Here is a 17,859-nt window from a genome sequence, read left to right as displayed (position 1 = left end):
TCGGGAACTCTCTTGCTCTTTTGATGATCCAACAGATGTTGGCAATTTGATATCTGGTTCCTCTGCCTTTCCTAATCCAGCTTGAACATCTGTTGAAGCCTGGCTTGCAGAATTTTGAGCATTACTTTGCTAGCGTGAAAGATGAGTGCAACTGTGTGGTACATTCTTTGGCATTGCCTTTCTTTGGGATTGGAATGAAAATTGACCTTTTCCAGTCCTGTGGCCACTGCTGAGTTTTCCAAATTTTCTGGCATATTGAGTGCAGCACTTTAACATCATCATGTTAAGAAATTTGCTTGTAATAATAAATTCTTATTCTTGAAGTGATAAAGAGGGTGGAAATCTGACAAGCCCTCCGAAAACAACAAAAATCTCATGCCAAATTTTAAGACTATCACATAGTTTCTTCTGATTCAGGACTTTACAATGTTGAAAGCAGGTATTTCAGCCAAGTTTAAATACAGGGAGGACTATATATTGAAACATTTTGGGTTCACAGATAAACACATGTATTAGCATGGGTGTGATTTTTTTTAACTGTTTAAAAATTATGAACAATTTGTATAGAACATCATCTGGAAACCTAAATCTGGGGGTACTTGTCAATAAGTCCTTCTCTTGAATAAGCTGCTGTGTTGTGTGCATTTGTCTTTGCACTTTCTAGAAGGTTCAGCAACCAGCAGTGGGGACTCTTCCCCAGGTCTGTCCTGACTTTCCACCTCCACACTGTTTGCTCTATATGATATAATTAAAACAGCATTGGGCTTGGAGAATATGAATACTTGACATCAAACTTCTCTCTGACTTTCATTAACTACACGGCCTTTCTGTATCAGCTATCACTGTAGTAATGCTACGTAACAAACACTCCCAAATGCAATAGCTTTTTATCAGTGCAAACCAACGTGCTCATGAACTCACATGCTGATGCCACGGAGCTGGTCAGCCCTGGGCTTGGTGGGCAGCTGTGCCTCAGGCTGTGGGCCTACTGGGTTTGGCTACTGACTTTGAGATAAACTGAATCTGCTCCTAGGTTTTGTTCAGGGTCAAGGCTGAAAAGGCAGTGGCCACCCAAGGAAAATTCTTTTAATAGCAGACCTCAGAGTGGTTTAGCCAAGCCAAAGTGCCCAAGAACATCTAAGGCTTGTGCTCATACATATCTGCTCATGTTCCTTGTGTTCTGAGAAACGTGTATGCAGATCATGAAGCAATGGTTAGAACCGGACATGGGACAATGGACTGGTTCAAAATTGGGAAAGGAGTATGACAAGGCTATGTATTGTCACTCTGCTTATTTAACTTGTATATAGACTACATCACGTAAAATGCTGGGCTGAACGAATCAAAAGCCGGAATCAAGATAGTTGGGAGAAATATCAACAACCTCAGATATGCAGATAATACCACTCTAATGGCAGAAAGTGAAGAACTAAAGAGCATCTTGATGAAGGTGAAAGAGCAAAGTGAAAAAACTGGCTTAAAACTCCACATTCAAAAAGCTAAGATCATGGCATCTGGTCCCATCACTTCATGGCAAATAGAAGGGGGAAAAGTGGAACCAGTGACAGACTTTATTTTCTTTAGTTCCAAAATCACTTTGGATGGTGAGTACAGCCACGGAATTAAAAGACCCTTGCTCTTTGGAAGGAAAGCTATGACAAACCTAGACAATATATTGGGCTTCCTAGGTGGCTCAGTGGATAAAGAATCTGCCTGCAATGCAGGAGGTGCAGGTTCAATCCCTGGATTAGGGAAGATCCCTTGGAGGAAGGCATGGCAACCCATTCCAGCATTCTTGCTGGAGAATCCCATGGACAGAGGAGCCTAACAGGCTACAGTGCGTAGTGTCACAAAGAGTCCAACATGACTGAGGTGACTGAGCACAGACAATATATTAAAAACCAGAGACATCACTTTGGTGACAAAGATCTGTATAGTCAAAGCTATGGTCTTTCCAGTAGTCATGTATGGGTATGAGAGTTGGATCCTACAGAAAACTGAGCACTGATGAATTGATGTTTTCACATTGTGATGCCGGAGAAGACTCTTAAGAATCCCTTGGACAGCAAGGAGATCAAACCAGTCAATCCTAAAGGAAATCAACCCTGAATATTCACTGGAAGGACTAATGCTGAAGCTAAAGCTCCAATACTTTGGCCACGTGGTGAGAAGAGCCGATTTATTGGAAAAGATCATGATGCTGGAAAAGATTGCGGGCAGGAGGAGAATGGATGACAGAGGATGAGACGGTTAGACAATATCCCTCACTCAATGGACATGAATGTGAGCAAACTCCAGGAGGTTATGAAGGACAGGGAAGACTGGTGTGCCGCAGCCCATGACCCCAAAGGGTCAGACACAACTTAGCGACTGAACAACAGCATGTTCCTTTGGACAGAGTGCGTCCCAGTGTGATGGAGCTGCTTGGGAGGGGAGGTGTGTGAGTATTTGTGGACAATTGTCCAAACTATCAGGCTGTCCAAAGCCATCTGTAAAACTAGGAGCAATGGTTCCCACCTCCTGGGCTGCTGTGTGTGTGTGTGACAGACATGAGTGTCTGTTCCACAGATGAAGTCAGCTTTGTCCTGGCCCAGTTGTCCAAACACACGAATGTCAGATACACAGCTCTCGGTGCATGAATTCCCGGCCCCCTCAGAGAGGGCACCCACAGCAAGGCTAAGGTGACCTTGTCCTCGCTAAGTGACCACAGCTTCCCCTACTCAAGCTTTCACTTGGTTTTAGGGCCCCCACCCATCAGCCAGCTCGACCCTCATTTGGCAGAAGGGCTTAATAACTAAAGCTGTTTTTTGTCTTTTTCTTCCTAGGAACTGTAGAGACCAAGACAGATAGTTGCTCCCTTTTATCTCTTTCTTCTCCTAAGCTCACTCCAAGTACAGATCTTATCCAAAACACATCTTTGATAATCTGATGCGAGTTTGGCAGCAAAAGAGGATTCTTGAAGAATTTATGTCACCATCTTGATAACAGAACTTTCCACAGTGATTCCCTTAGAACGTGTCTGTTTAACTCAGAGGGGTTTGGGAATAGAGCTGCTTTTCAAACGGACCAGCTTGTGGTCAGCAACTTTAGCCTTTGGGACATGAAGAATCTTGTTTGTGAGGACGGTTGCTTTGTTTACAGGACAACACATGGTTGTAGAATGGCTGGTGATCCAAGGGTGAAGTATCTCGCTGACAGCTTTGTGGTCCATGGCAGTTATATGTTCCAAGATAGAGACTCTGCTTCTGTTGCATCAGAGCTTGTAACTTACAATTCATCTTGACATGGAGGCATTGAAGTCTTTTGTTTAAGGCTTAAGTTGGACTACAGTTGTGCATGCATGCTCAGTCATGTCCGACCCATTGCAACCCCTTGGAGTGTAGCCTGCCAGGCTCCTCTGTCTGTGGGATTTTCTAGGCAAGAATACTGGAGTGTCATTTCCTCCTCCAGGGGATCTTCCTGACCCAGGGATCGAACCTGTATCTCCTGCATTGACAGGCAGATTATTTACCACTGAGCCACCTGGGAAGCCCAGACCACAGTTGGGAGAAGTCTAAAACAAAGGAAAAGTGCGCTCTGCAAGTGCACTGCAGCAAAGAAGATGTTACTGTTTTGGAACACAGAGAGCTGAGTCAGCTTGATCCACTGAGGCGTGAAAGTTAGGATGCCATAGTGTCCTGTGTCAAAGGGGCTTTGTGCCTGGAAGACTCAAACCCCGTCTCTACCAGTTAACACTGTGTAGTCTCAGACATGCCACTTCATCACTTCATGCCTCAGCTTCCTCCTGTCTAATGCATGCAATCAGACCTCACTCCCACTGGATGGGGTGGAGGTTGGAGATAATGTAGCCAATCAGCCAACACAAGGTGCTGTCATGAGAGACTGTGAAGCACAGGTATTCAAGTCCCGTTTGCTAGTGTCGCCCACCTGGATGGGGTCACGGACCCACCTCGCACCAGCTGTGTGGCCTTGGGGACGTTGCTCCATCTGCCTGAGCCTCAGGGTCCGAGTCTGTAGAGTGATGATGGTGGATCACCCAGCATACAGATGCTGTGAAGGTCAGATGCAGTGAGGAGGCGTGTCGGGTGTCCTGCACAGAGTCGTGCTGAATCCCATGACATCAAATGTTGCAGGAAGAGGTAGGGCACAGCTGGCTTGTCACGGCCAAGGCTGAAGGCAGTTTGACTCAGGTGGACCCAGGTGCCTTGGAAAGGCCTTTCCAGGTTGCACTGGTCAGCTTTGTCCTCTACACGCCCACTTGCTCCTGAGCGGTCTTGAGCTACCGCTCAGGGCTGCGTGGCCTTGGAGCCCAGCTGGAGTGTAGTGTTGTAAGGACATCCACACGACGTGGCGCTGAACTCAGAGACACCTGCGAGGCTGCCGGAAACTGGGGGAACTTCTTTGAGATTCTCCAAGGTTGGATGGCATCACTGACTCAATGGACATGACTTTGAGCAAACTCTGGGAGATAGTGAAGGACAGGGGAGCCTGGCATGCTGCAGTCCATGGGGGCACAAACGGTCAGACATGACTGAGTGACTGAACAGTTCTCTGTGAACCAGGAGGGGCAGAATAACTACTTTCCCATTGAGACAGAGCCTGGCTGCATCTCACTAAGCCTTGATGTCTTGTTTTGGAAAAGGATCCCGAATCATTTGTTTCTCCACTTTTCCTGAAGAAAGATCATTGTCTTTTCCCTCTGTTTATTTACTTTCGCCAGTATTTATCTTGAGGCAAAACCCAGCCACATGCCAGCTGCTTTGTCTTCACACTGGAGATTTCAACGTTGGGGGATCATGAGATGTACTGAGAGACGCCTCCATGTCGGGGAGAGAGGGCTAGTTGGGGATCCCATAAAGCCTCAGGCTGGAGCCTGGGAAGCCTACATGATGGGCTACAGCAGGGACCTGAAGGTTTACACGGAGTCCTGACACGCTTTCCACAGGTTATACTCCCGGGGTGACCCTGGCTCGGCTATAACTAGGTTGCAGCCAGCAGATTCATTCATTCTATTAATATTTTCTAAACATCTACCAGGCATCAGGCAAGATCCCCTCATCCTTGCCACAAAGACTGGGGAAGAGGAACATTTAGCAAGTAATCTGAGACGTAAGAAATCAAGCAGTGCCTGGAAATAAAATACAGAGTCCCGAGTGCCTCTACCATGGACCTGATTTATTCCAGAGTCAGAGAGTGTTCTCCTGAGAAAGTGAAGGTAGCTGAACCCTGGTATGTTCATGTCCCTGGAGAAGAAAATGGCAACCCACCCCAGTATTCTTGCCTGGAGAATTCCATGAACAGAGGAGCCTGGTGGGCTAGAGTCCATGGGGTCACAAAGAGTCAGACACAACTGAGTGACTAACATACACACACATTCATGTATTGATTTAGGGTGTGAGAGTCGGTCCCTGGAAACAGACCCACAGAGGTTTTACGGAAGTGCTCCCAGGAGAATTCCATAGGGATGTGGAGCAGGCAGGACTGGACATGGGGAGGAGCTGAATTATAACATGGCTGCAAATAAGACCCCAGTGAAACCAACAGGTGACTCTATAGTAGAATTGTCCTTTAGAGTTGTCCCAACCGAGGGGAAAGAAGTGGGTCTCTGTGTCTCCAGGTCAGCCAGTCACTGGCTGTGGAACACTGTTGGGACCAGGAGAACCCTGAGTCAGGAGATCCCTGGAGCTGAGGGCGAGTCCCAGTAAGGGACGTGGCCGTGAGCCACCAGCAGCCCGTTGGGGTTGGGGATGATGCATCCTCTGGAAGAGGGAAGCACCAGGGGGCCGTCACAGCAACACATCCTTGTTGAAAGCCCACTGGGAGTAGGTTCTTCTGAGTGTCCTGAGTCAGTTCAGATGATAGGAACACTCTCTGCCCTCACGCCGAGCGCTGATGGTTCTTCACCTTACCCTATCCACTCCTCTCCCCTGAGATCTACGGCTGGACCCCCAACTGCCTACGTGAGAGTGCTCTGGGATGGGACACGACCCTACACAGAGCAAACAATGTGCACAAAGCCTGGATCATCCCCTCCCCGCCCTCCAAACCCACTCTCCCCACAGCCTTGCCCGTCTCAGCCGGGGAAAGCTTATCCTTCCAGTCCACAGGCCGGAAAGCGCACATCTCCCACGAACCAGTTCTACCCTCCTTTCAAATCTAGAATGTGAGCTCTCTATCTCCATGGCCACCACTTTGGCCCAAGCCTCCATGAACCCTAGCTCCCACCTGGATCGTCACAATAACCTTCTCTCTGGCTTCCTCTTTCTGCCCTTGTCCCCCCGGTCTATCCTCAACCGACCAAGTACGGTAATCCTACTAAAACACGTGTCAATCTCTGCCCTTGTGTGACTCACCACCCAGTGAGCCCAGCTCATTCAGGACACAGCCTCACAGTGGTCTCCATGGCTGTCCTGCCACCAGCTTTATTTAGGTATTTTATTCATTGTCCATCTTTCCAATTAATCAGCACTCATTGGGCCATAGAGGAATCAAAGGAGTTCCAGAAAACATCTACTTCTGCCTCACTGACCATGCTAAAGCCTTTGACTGTGTGGATCACAACAAACAGTGGAACATTCTTAAAGAGATAGGAATACCAGACCAACTTAACTGTCTTCTGAGAAACCTGTATGCAGGTCAAGAAGCAATAGTTAGAACTGGACGTGGAACAAGGGACTTGTTGAAAATTGGGGAAGGAGTACATCAAGGTTGTATATTGTCACCCTGCTTATTTAATTTATATACAGAGTACATCATGCAAAATGCCGGGCTGGATGAATCACAAGCTGAAATTAAAATTACCAGGAGAAATATCAACATTCTCAGATGTACAGATGATACTACTCTAATGGCAGAATATGAAGGGGAACTGAAAAGTCTCTTGATGAGGATGAAAGAGGAGAGTGAAAAAGCTGGCTTAAAACTCAACATTCAAAAAAATGAAGGTCATGACAACCGATCCCATCACTTCATAGCAAATATTAATAGAAGGGGAAAAAGTGGAAGCAGTGACATCAAAAGAAACAATGGAAACAGTGACAGACTTTATTTTCTTGGGCTCCAAAACCACTGCAGATGGTGACTGCAGCCATGAAATTAGAAGACACTTGCTCCTTGGAAGGAAAGCTGTGACAAACCTAGATAGTGTATTAAAAAGCATAGACATCACTTTGCTGATAAAAGTCCATATAGTCAAAACCATGTTTGGATGCGAGAGTTGGACCATAAAGAAGGCTGAATGCCAAAGAATTGATGATTTCAAACTGTGGTATTGGAGAAGATTTTTTAGATTCCCTTGGACAGCAAGATCAAACCAGCCAGTCCTAAAGGAAATCAACCCTGAATGTCATTGGAAGGACTGGTGCTGAAGCTGAAGCTCCAATACTTTGGCCATCTGATGTGAACAGCTGACTCATTGGAAAAGACCCTGATGCTGGGTAAAGCTGAGGCCAGGAGGAGAAGAGGGTGGCAGAGGATGAGATGGTTAGATAGTATCATGGACTCAATGGACATGAATTTGAGCAAACTCTGGGAGACAGAGGAGCCTGGCATTCTGCAGTCTGTTGGGTCACAAGGAGTTGGACATGACTTACTGACTGAACAGCAGCAAACCAATTAAAAGATAAGCCCCACTGAGGGCAGAGTTTTCATTTATTTTTAATGATTTTATTTCTATTTGTAGTACCTAGGACATGAGCTAGTACGTAGTAGGTTTTCAATAGATGTTCCGTACATAAAAGGAGTAACTTGATTGCCTAAATCTCCTCCCTAAGCATCTCCTTGAGAACATAAAGCTACTTGAATTGGAGTTCAGTATTTCACATCAGCTAACAGGCTGTGATTATGTCAGCCCCCTGACACTGGACCCTACCTGTTCTCAGGTGTGCCTCCTCCCCATCGAGGACTCAGGCTCTATACAAGGCACACTTCTGTCTGAATCTTGCATGCGGTGATTGACATGGGAAGATTTAGGCTGCCTTATTACTTCGGGATTGTTTCTTTGAATTGACCCCGGGCAGTGTGGACCAGGTGGAGCCCAGATTCTGTTTGCGGTAAATCACCAACAGAACTTAAAGGTACCTTCTGTACCTTGTTCCCACTCAGCTGTGTAGAAGGAAGGAGATTAGAAAGGAAGACCTGATGGCCAAGTCTGGATCTGATCTTTGGAGAGTGAAGCTCAAGGAAGGTGGAGGCATGAAAAAGAAGACACGTCCTGAGGACGAACTTCTCCTCTGCAGTCATCCCGGGGACTGATTGGAGTCACGGGGAAGATCATAGATGCTTGCAAGGGAGAACATGCAGTCCTGCAAGTGGGATGGGAGGCCCAGCCCGTGGAGGGGATGGAGTCATGGTGAGGATCCAGCCTGTCAGCAGAGATTGAGGCCAGACCCTCTGCCTTCCCCTTGAATTTTACACGGTCAGAAAAACAGATTCGGTCTCCAAGGCATAATGCATCCCATGAAGTTTTAGCTATGAGTGTTCTGCAAAATAGACCATTTCCTCTCGTTAAATAAACTTGGGAGCTGTGAGCTGAACGTTTTTGAAAAAGCTTGATTCACAAGCCAAGCTATATGTCTTCTAAGAATGGATATTCATAGGGTCTAGCCAGTTGGACTTTCCAAGAAATCCTCTGGGCTGGGTTCACAGAAGCTTCTTTCTCTCTTTCGTCAAGAGCAGATGTCAGTGACTAGATGAATGCCTTCCCTGAGCACAAATACGTACCTCTAAACCTTTTAATTTCTGGGATTCTGTCATCATTACAAATTTTATTCTCAAAACACATAAAATTAATTTTTCCAACTTGTCTGACATCTTGCAAAAACGGAATGAGATTAACTACAGAAGCTGGACCCAAGGCAGTCAGAGCTACAGGGAGCTGCTGTTTGGGCCTTGGTGGAGGGCAGGCAGGAAAGCCCGTTAGAGATGTTTGCACAGTGGAGCCTCGGAGCTCAGATCAGAAGGTACTGCTGGGCATGAGTCTGCCTCCCTCACCAGCCTTCCAGACTGGAATATTCTCTCTGGTGCCCAGGAAGTGGGGCTATGATTCTGGCCTCCATAGCCGGGGCAGCACTGGGCTGCTTGCCAGCTGACCCTCCAGTTAAGCAAGGAGACACTCCCCCCAACCCCCCACCCCCAGATAGGCAAGTCACGTTTTCCATGGGACCAGCATCTTAGCCATTTCCACAACTGGGGACCAAGATCTGGGAGCTTTCTGTTCCAGTCTTGAGAAAGGTAAAACTTGGGATCCTGTATCTGGCAGAAGAAGCCCCAGGTGAACACCGAGAAGGCACGGACAGGCTGAGGACACAAAGTCTCCAGAACACCCCACAAAGGTGGCTTCAGACAGACAACTAGGGAGGGCCTTCATCCCACCCACTTCGCCGGGAGAGCTGGAGGAACTGCCCGAGGCTTAAATGAGTGGGAATCAAACTCAGTTTACAGCCCCAAGGGCAGTTTTCACTGGACACCTTATGGAGAACCAAAGAATGGTTCTCACCACCTTCTTCCCAGAGAGACCATTCACTCACTGGACTCCAGGATTCAACAAGGGGCGAAATCCCTGCACTCTCCCAGCCACATGGGGCAGTTAACTGTGGACTCTATGACAGGACCCCGCCCCCCGTGTATTTGGAATCTAAATTCCCAATGTGATGAAAAACTCAGTCCGGAAGTTCATCATTTATAGATATCAGGCAACAGGGCCTTTTGCATCTCCACACCCTCTGAGGAGAGCTGGTCCTTCAAAGTGCAATTTGGCTTCTCTAAAAAGGCGAGATTATGAAGACCCAGACAGTGTGGCTTGCCTAGAAAAATACAGTGAATCACAGCGGAAACGAGAGCGAAAACAATCCCCAGGCTTGCAGCCCATGAGACCATTTTCTTTTTCTTGTTAAACACACACACACACACATTAAAACTAATCCACACGATACTCTAAAATCTTACTTCACTGATAAGTCAAACAAAAACAAATATATGATACCACTTACAAGGGGAATCTAAACAACTGATGCAAATGAACTTATTTATAAAACAGAAATGACTCAGACGTAGAGAACAAACTTATGGTTACCAAAGAGGAAGAGTGGGAAGGGATAAATTGGGAATTTGGGGTTAACATATATACACTGCTGTGCATAACATTTTCCCTGGAGGGGGAAATGGCAACCCACTCCAGTATTCTTGCCTGGGAAATCCAATGGACAGAGGAGTCTGGTGGGCTATAGTCCATTGGGTCACAAAGAGTTGGACGTGACTGAGATACTGAGCAAGCATGCATATAACATAAGACCTACTGTGTCTTTCCCTTATAGGTTATTACAATATATTTAATATAGTTCCCTGTTCTGCACAGTAGGTCTTATGTTATATGCATGCTTGCTCAGTTGCTGTACATCTGAAACATTGTAAATCAACTCTACTTCGATTTTTTAAAAAGAAAAAAAAAACTTGCTTCACTGAGAATATTGCTCTATTTAAAAGCATGAAGGGTTGTCTCTAGTTCAGAACTTGCTTATTTTAATGTATTTATATGAGTAAAATTAGACCCATTTTGTAAAAATATTTTGCACATTTAAAGACTGATTAATTTTTTAATTTATCCACATGGAAATTATCAGCTATCTTTTATACACAAGCCATCATAGGCATAAATGAGTATAATCCGTTTCCCGAATTGTTAACATTAACCTTCTACAAGGTACTCATATATGCTAACTGTGAACAGAAATGAGAACACATATAAACTAAAATAGAAATGGAGGGAGAAAACGAACCATTGAGAGAATTGTAAATCATGAGACTGTTTTTCTCCATGCAAATAAACTGAAATTAATAAGAGATTTTGACCTCAGAAACTTTTTTACCCTGAGGATACTTTGAATAGAAGCATTTTATCAGAGTTTCGTAAGAACTGAAGAATTTTCTGTGAAATAGTTATTTTCTGAGTTGAATTGTCCTAGACCCAATATAATTGTTTATTCTACTTTCTATCCATCAAAACTAAATATTTTCACTTGTTTCCATTTTCATTTTACTGTAATAATTACCATCATGGTAATTTCTCTTCATTTATTTGGAAGAGTTTATAATGAAGATCAATATCCGATTCCTCAATTAGCAAAATTTGAACAGTCATTGCTTCTGCCATTATTAGATTTTCTTTGGGGATCTTTATTCACTATTACTACACAGTCCAATTTTCCTGTCCAATGTTGAACATCAGAATTTAGGCAGGAACATTTACTTCTTGCAAAATTTTAGTCAATCCCAACTCTATCTCTGTGTATCTTTAGTTATTATCAGTTTAATTTTGTGGTCTTTTTCCTACAAAGATTATTGACTGTAAATTGGATTAAAAAAAAATGCTTCTGTGATTTTGAAAAACTGACATTACGAGAAAGTCTTTTGAAAGAGGATGGAAGAGAGTAAAGAGGGGAAGATGAAAAAATATAGAAGGTAGGGGGTGGCCTGGAAAAAACAAGAGCTGCAGAGTTAGAGTAGACAGGAAGGCTGCAGGTGTGGGTAAAAAAGTCTTTTGGTTACCAGAGGGTAAGGGTGGTGAGGAAGAGAGTTAGGGAGTCTGGGATGAATGTGTCAGTTCAGTTCAGTTCAGTCGCTCAGTCGTGTCCGACTCTTTGCGACCCCATGAATTGCAGCACGCCAGGCCTCCCTGTCCATCACCAACTCCCGGAGTTCACTCAGACTCACGTCCATCAAGTCAGTGATGCCATCCAGCCATCTCATCCTCTGTCGTCCCCTTCTCCTCTCACCCCCAATCCCTCCCAGCATCAGAGTCTTTTCCAATGAGTCAACTCTTTGCGTGAGGTGGCCAAAGTACTGGAGTTTCAGCTTTAGCATCATTCCTTCCAAAGAAATCCCAGGGCTGATCTCCTTCAGAATGGACTGGTTGGATCTCCTTGCAGTCCAAGGGACTCTCAAGAGTCTTCTCCAACACCACAGTTCAAAAGCATCAACTCTTTGGCACTCAGCTTTCTTCACAGTCCAACTCTCACATCCATACCTGACCACCAGAAAAACCATAGCCTTGACTAGACAGACCTTTGTTGGCAAAGTAATGTCTCTGCTTTTCAATATGCTATCTAGGTTGTCATAACTTTCCTTCCAAGGAGTAAGCGTCTTTTAATTTCATGGCTGCAGTCACCATCTGCAGTGATTTTGGAGCCCAAAAAAATAAAGTCTGACACTGTTTCCACTGTTTGCCCACCTATTTCCCATAAAGTGATGGGACCGGATGCCATGATCTTCGTTTTCTGAATGTTGAGTTTTAAGCCAACTTTTTCACTCTCCTCTTTCACCTTCATCAAGAGGCTTTTTAGTTCCTCTTCACTTTCTGCCATAAGGGTAGTGTCATCTGCATATTTGAGGTTATTAATATTTCTCCTGGAAATCTGGATTCCAGCTTGGGCTTCTTCCAGCCCAGCGTTTCTCATGATGTACTCTGCATAGAAGTTAAATAAACAGGGTGACAATATACAGCCTTGACGTGCTCCTTTTCCTATTTGGAACCGGTCTGTTGTTCCATCTCCAGTTCTAACTGTTGCTTCAACCCGTACACTCTGCCATATTTAAAACAGATAACCAACGGGACCTACTGTACAGCACAGGGAACGCTGATCAATATTCTGTGACAACCTGATCAGGCGAAGACTTTGAAAAAGAACATATGCACGTATGTGTGTAACTGAACCACTTTGCTGTACACTTGAAACTAACACAACCTTGTAAATCACCTACACTCCAACATAAAATAAAACGTTTAAAAATATCTTTAGGGTAGAAAGAAGAGCAAATGGGCTAGAAAGAATCTTTTCGGCTTCTCTTTCAGCCGCTCCATGCTTTGAGAAACACATTCTTTACTTCCTTTCTGTGATAACACGGTCTCCTTGTTCTCTGCTTATCTTTACAGAACCACCTTCTCCCTTCCTTGCCAGCTCATCTTTCTCTGCAGAAGCATTTCGTGTCAACATTCCTGAAGGCTTGGTTCTGGTTTCTCTCCTCAACCAAACGGTCAGTTCACCATCAGTGAGCTCATTCGCATCCATGACTACACAAGCCGTTGATTTTCCTTATAAACCTTCAAGTCAATGACTAACTTCCTTCATCTCCATCAGCACCACCATCTCTCATCTGAGCTTGAGTCAGAGGCATCTGAGCACCAGCCTGCTTCTGTTTGTGTTCCCCACTCTCCCCTCCCTCATTCTTTCTCCACCAGGGAGCAAAGTGATCTTTTCAGAAGTCCCCCTTGGAAGCTTCAGCTGAATATATATTGGGAAGAAATATTTTAATAAACAATGGACAAAATAGTCGAAACTGGAAAAAAAATTGAGGTGCAAGAACTCAACAAATCCAAGCATAAGAGATATGAAGAGAGCTCCACACAAATATATCATGGTGTAATTGCTCAAAACCATGATTAAAAATGTTTGAATTATGTTAGCCATAATCTTATCTTTTCACCACTCTCCCAGGATCCTGATTAAAATTTACCCAACATAAATGATGCATTGGCCCCAATATTATTTATAATTGCATTTTAAGTACCTAACAATATATCTTGGGAAAACAGGAAGGTAAGTGTCCTTTTTAAAGCCTCTAACAATGTCCTCTGCAGACAGTGAGGGTTAACTGAGAGAAGCAACAATGAAAACTAGGAGAGAGACAGGAACTGTCTCACTCTTGCACTTGGTTAGGCATCCCAACAAGGGAAGCAGAGATAAACACCTTCAGTTCTCATTTCCTAATAGTTCAAGAGCATGTGCATGCTCAGTTATGTCTGACTCTGGGCAACTCCCATGGACTGTAGCCCATGAGGCTCCTTTGTCCATGGAGTTTTCCAGACAAGAATACTGGAAGGGGTTGCTGTTTCCTCCTCCAGGGGATCTTCCTGACCTAAGGAATGAACCCTTGTCTCCAGCATCTCTTGCACTGGCAGGCAGATTCCTTACAGCTGAGCTACCTGAGAAGCACAGTAGTCCAGCAGATGATGCACTGAAAGGCTTTGCGTTTCATCTCAGTGTGACTTGTGGTTGCATGCCCCCAGTATCAGGTGACATGGAGAGCTGCTACAAACTTCTGCTTGTTCACTGGCCAGAAACACATCCAGCCAGGGCAAAAGACAGGTCAAATGCTTTGGGCTTAACACCTTGCTGCTGCTGCTAAGTCACTTCAGTCGTGTCCGACTGTGCAACCCCATAGATGGCAGCCCACCAGGCTCCCCCGTCCTTGGGATTCTCCAGGCAAGAACACTGGAGTGGCTTGCCATTTCCTTCTCCAGTGCATGAAAGTGAAAAGTGAAAGGGAAGTTGCTCAGTCGTGTCTGACTCTTTGCGACCCCCTGGACTGCAGCCTACCAGGCTCCTCCAACCATGGGATTTTCCAGGCAAGAGTACTGGACTGGGGTGCCATTGCCTTCTCCGTAACACCTTGAAGCAGCCCTAAAGCAAGGATGGGTAGAAGGTCGTGGTTCAATAGCCACACTCCTTGCCCTCGAAGGTGAGTTGGGTGCAGTTTCCCAGACACTGAACCTCAAGTGCCCACAGCAGAAGCTTACTCATTAACATTTGTTTGCTTTCTTCTTTACCCAGTGCTTCAGCACATCATGAAGTCCCCACCCGCTCATTCAAACCCTTTCTCACCCTCATGGACTTCCCTGCTCGGTTGACAGGTTTGAAGGACTTTGCTAGGGCAGACATTCTTAGGCAGATTGTTCTGGATAACCAGCTTACATGTTGCCACGGTTATTCCACAGAGGGGACATGAAGCAGGCTCTGGACTCAGAACCTGTTCCTTCTGAACCTCAAATCTACCAGCTTGCACCTATATGTTTGGAGTCCTGGCTCCAGATTATGACCCAGAAACTGGCAAGGAGGCCTTTTAACATCACCCAAACTTTACTTCTACAGTAAACTTACAACTGAAAAGGAGAAAAGGAAAAGGAAAGTGAAGTTGCTCAGTCGTGTCTGACTCTTTGTGAGCCCATGGACTGTAGCCTGCCAGGCTCCTCTGTCCGTGGGATTCTTCAAGAATACTGGAGTGGGTTGCCATTTCCTTCTCCAGGGGATCTTCCCGACCCAGGGATTGAACCTGGGTCTCCCACATTGTAGGTAGACGCTTTACCATCTAAACCACCAGGGAAGTCTCAGGGAAAAGGAGAACTTACTACCTAACAAAGAATGCATGCCACAGTTCTTCCTGCTTCCACCTCCATTTAAGCTAGATCAGGGGCTGAGGTGTGGGGGTGTTGCCCCAGGTGGATACAGAACGTCCTCCTACCAGCTGGTACCCAGGCCCCCAGCCCCGGCCAGCATCAGTGGTTTCCTTGTGTAAGCAGCACTGAGGTTTGGAGTTTTTCTCCCATGAGAGAAAGCATAATAAAAATCTATTAACTCCAGAAATGATTGTAGATTTTATTTTATTTTTTTTTACTTTTTTTGGCCTGAGGAGTATTCCAGTTGTTGCTGTCCTGACCTACCCTTGAGAAAGATGCAAACCTTCTGTGTGACACAAAAGCTGTGGTTTTCTCCCAGAGCTCACCCACGCCTTCCTTAGAACGGCCAAGTCTTTCCCTTTAATGTCATAGAGGACTTTTGCAGTGAGTCATCGTGATCTGAACTGTCGATCTCTTACTATATTTGGGGACCTTCCTCTCCATGCATCCCTGGAAGACTCCTGGGGACCCTGAACTCAAGCAGAGATGCTCAGCTGGCTGTGGATCTCCCAGCAGAATACCCTCCTGCACTGACATTAAGCATCTAGCAGCGGAGACCAGAATCTGTTGGCAATAACCAGAAATGAAAGACTTTTTTCTCTTGCCTTGTGTTTTCTAACATCCCTTGGCAAACAACCGCATAGTAGCATTTAGTCAAAGCACTGTTTAGTCCTTATTCAGTTCAGTTCAGTCGCTCAGTCATGTCTGACTCTGTGCGACCCCATGAATCGCAGGACACCAGGCCTCCCTGTCCATCACCAATTCCCGGAGTTCACTCAGACTCACATCCGTCGAGTCCTTATTAGTTGATTGCAAATCCCAGCATCACAGGAGCATCAACAAAATGTGCATTTTCACTTTCAACTAAAAGATTCACCTTCACAGGGGCTACTCATTACACGGTTTAAGAAACTATTTTCAGGGCTCTGTAAACATTCTAGGAGGCTTTTTTTAAATGAAGGTTTTGATTTTATGACTTTGGTTGATTGAAAAAAACTATGGTTGAGGAGGTGTGACCCAGACAGTGGAGTAGGAAGATCAAGATAATGGAGTAGGTGAGCTCACCGCCTCCTATGAGCACACCAAAATTACAGCTATTTGTGGGGTAACTACCTATGCAAACGGCCTGAAGACTAGCAGAAAAGAGTTTCCACAACGAAAGTGATAAAAAAGGACTCTCACTGAGACGAGTAGGAGGGGAAAAGACAGGTATAGTCAAGACCCACACTGCCAGGTAGGTGACCACAAATGGGAGGGTAATTACATCTGCAGAGGTTCTCCCCAGAGGATAAGAGGTTGACCCCCACGTTGGGCTTCCTAGCAAAGGGGTCCTGCACTGGGAAGACGAGCCTTCGAAACATCTGGCTTTGAAGGCCAGCAGGGTTTGAGCACAAGAGAACTGGAGAGCTATAGGAAACAGAGGCTTCACTCTGCGGGAAATAGAAACTCCATACTTAAAGGGCATACTCACAGTTTCACATGCTCCAGGCCCAGCACAGAGGCAGAAGTTTGAAAGGAGCCTGAGTCAGATCCACTTTCTGACCTTGGAGAGTCTCCCAGAAAGGCAGGAGGCAACCTGGACTCTTCCTGGGCAGAGATGCTGGCAGTGACAATTTCAGGGAGCTTGCTCTGCCGTGAGGATACCGCTGCTGGCAAACTCCATCTAGCCGACGAGCACCACGAGCTTATCTATCCATCAGTGGGCTGGCATCAGCCCTGAGCATTCCTATGCTGTACAACAAGCCATGCAGGGGCCTGGCTTCACCCACCAGTGGGCCAGGAGCCACCATGTGGAGCAGGCCTGGCAGCCAAACTGGCCAGGGGCCAGCCTAGTGTATCAGAACACTCAATAGCAGTTGGCCCCGCCACGAGAGAAGGTGGAAGTAGCCCACCTGGACAGCACCCCTAGAGGGTGTAACTCTGCTGACCGGAAAGAGGTGTGCTGCTGGGCCCCATAGGATGTGTCTGACATAAGGCCACTTCTCCAAGGCTGGGAAACAGCAACATACCTAACACATAGCAATGAACGAAGAGAATTAGGTAAATAAGGGGACAGAGGGATATGTTCCAAATTAAGGAGCAAGACAAAACCTTAGAAAAAGGTCTAAACAAAGTGGAGATAGGCGATCTACTTGATTAGGAGTTCACATTAATAATCAAAAGGATGCTCAGTGAAACTGGAAGAAGAATGGTGAACACAGTGAGATGTCAACAGTTATAAAATATAGAAAAGAACAAAACAGAGCTGAACAACGCAATAACTGAAATAAAACATACGTCAGAAGCAATCAATAGAAGATAAATGATACAGAGGAACAGATCAATGAATTGGAAGACAGAGGAAGGGAAATTACCCAAGTTGAACAGAAAAAAATATAAAAAAAAATGAGGATAGTTTAAGAGACTTTTGGACTATATCAAACACAATAACATTCACAGTAGAGACCCTGGTGCAAAAACAAACACATAGGTCAATGGAACCAACAGAGGGCTCACAAATGAATATATACTTACGTGGTCAATTAATCTATGGCAAAGAAGGCCAGGCTATACAATGGGGAAATGACAGTCTCGTCAATAAATGGTGATGGGAAAACTGGACAACTACACACAAAGGAATCAAAGTGGAC

Source organism: Bos mutus, chromosome 3, assembly GCF_027580195.1.
Source record: "Bos mutus isolate GX-2022 chromosome 3, NWIPB_WYAK_1.1, whole genome shotgun sequence".
Classification (NCBI taxonomy): Eukaryota; Metazoa; Chordata; class Mammalia; order Artiodactyla; family Bovidae; genus Bos; species Bos mutus.
This window is presented reverse-complemented; position numbering follows the sequence as displayed.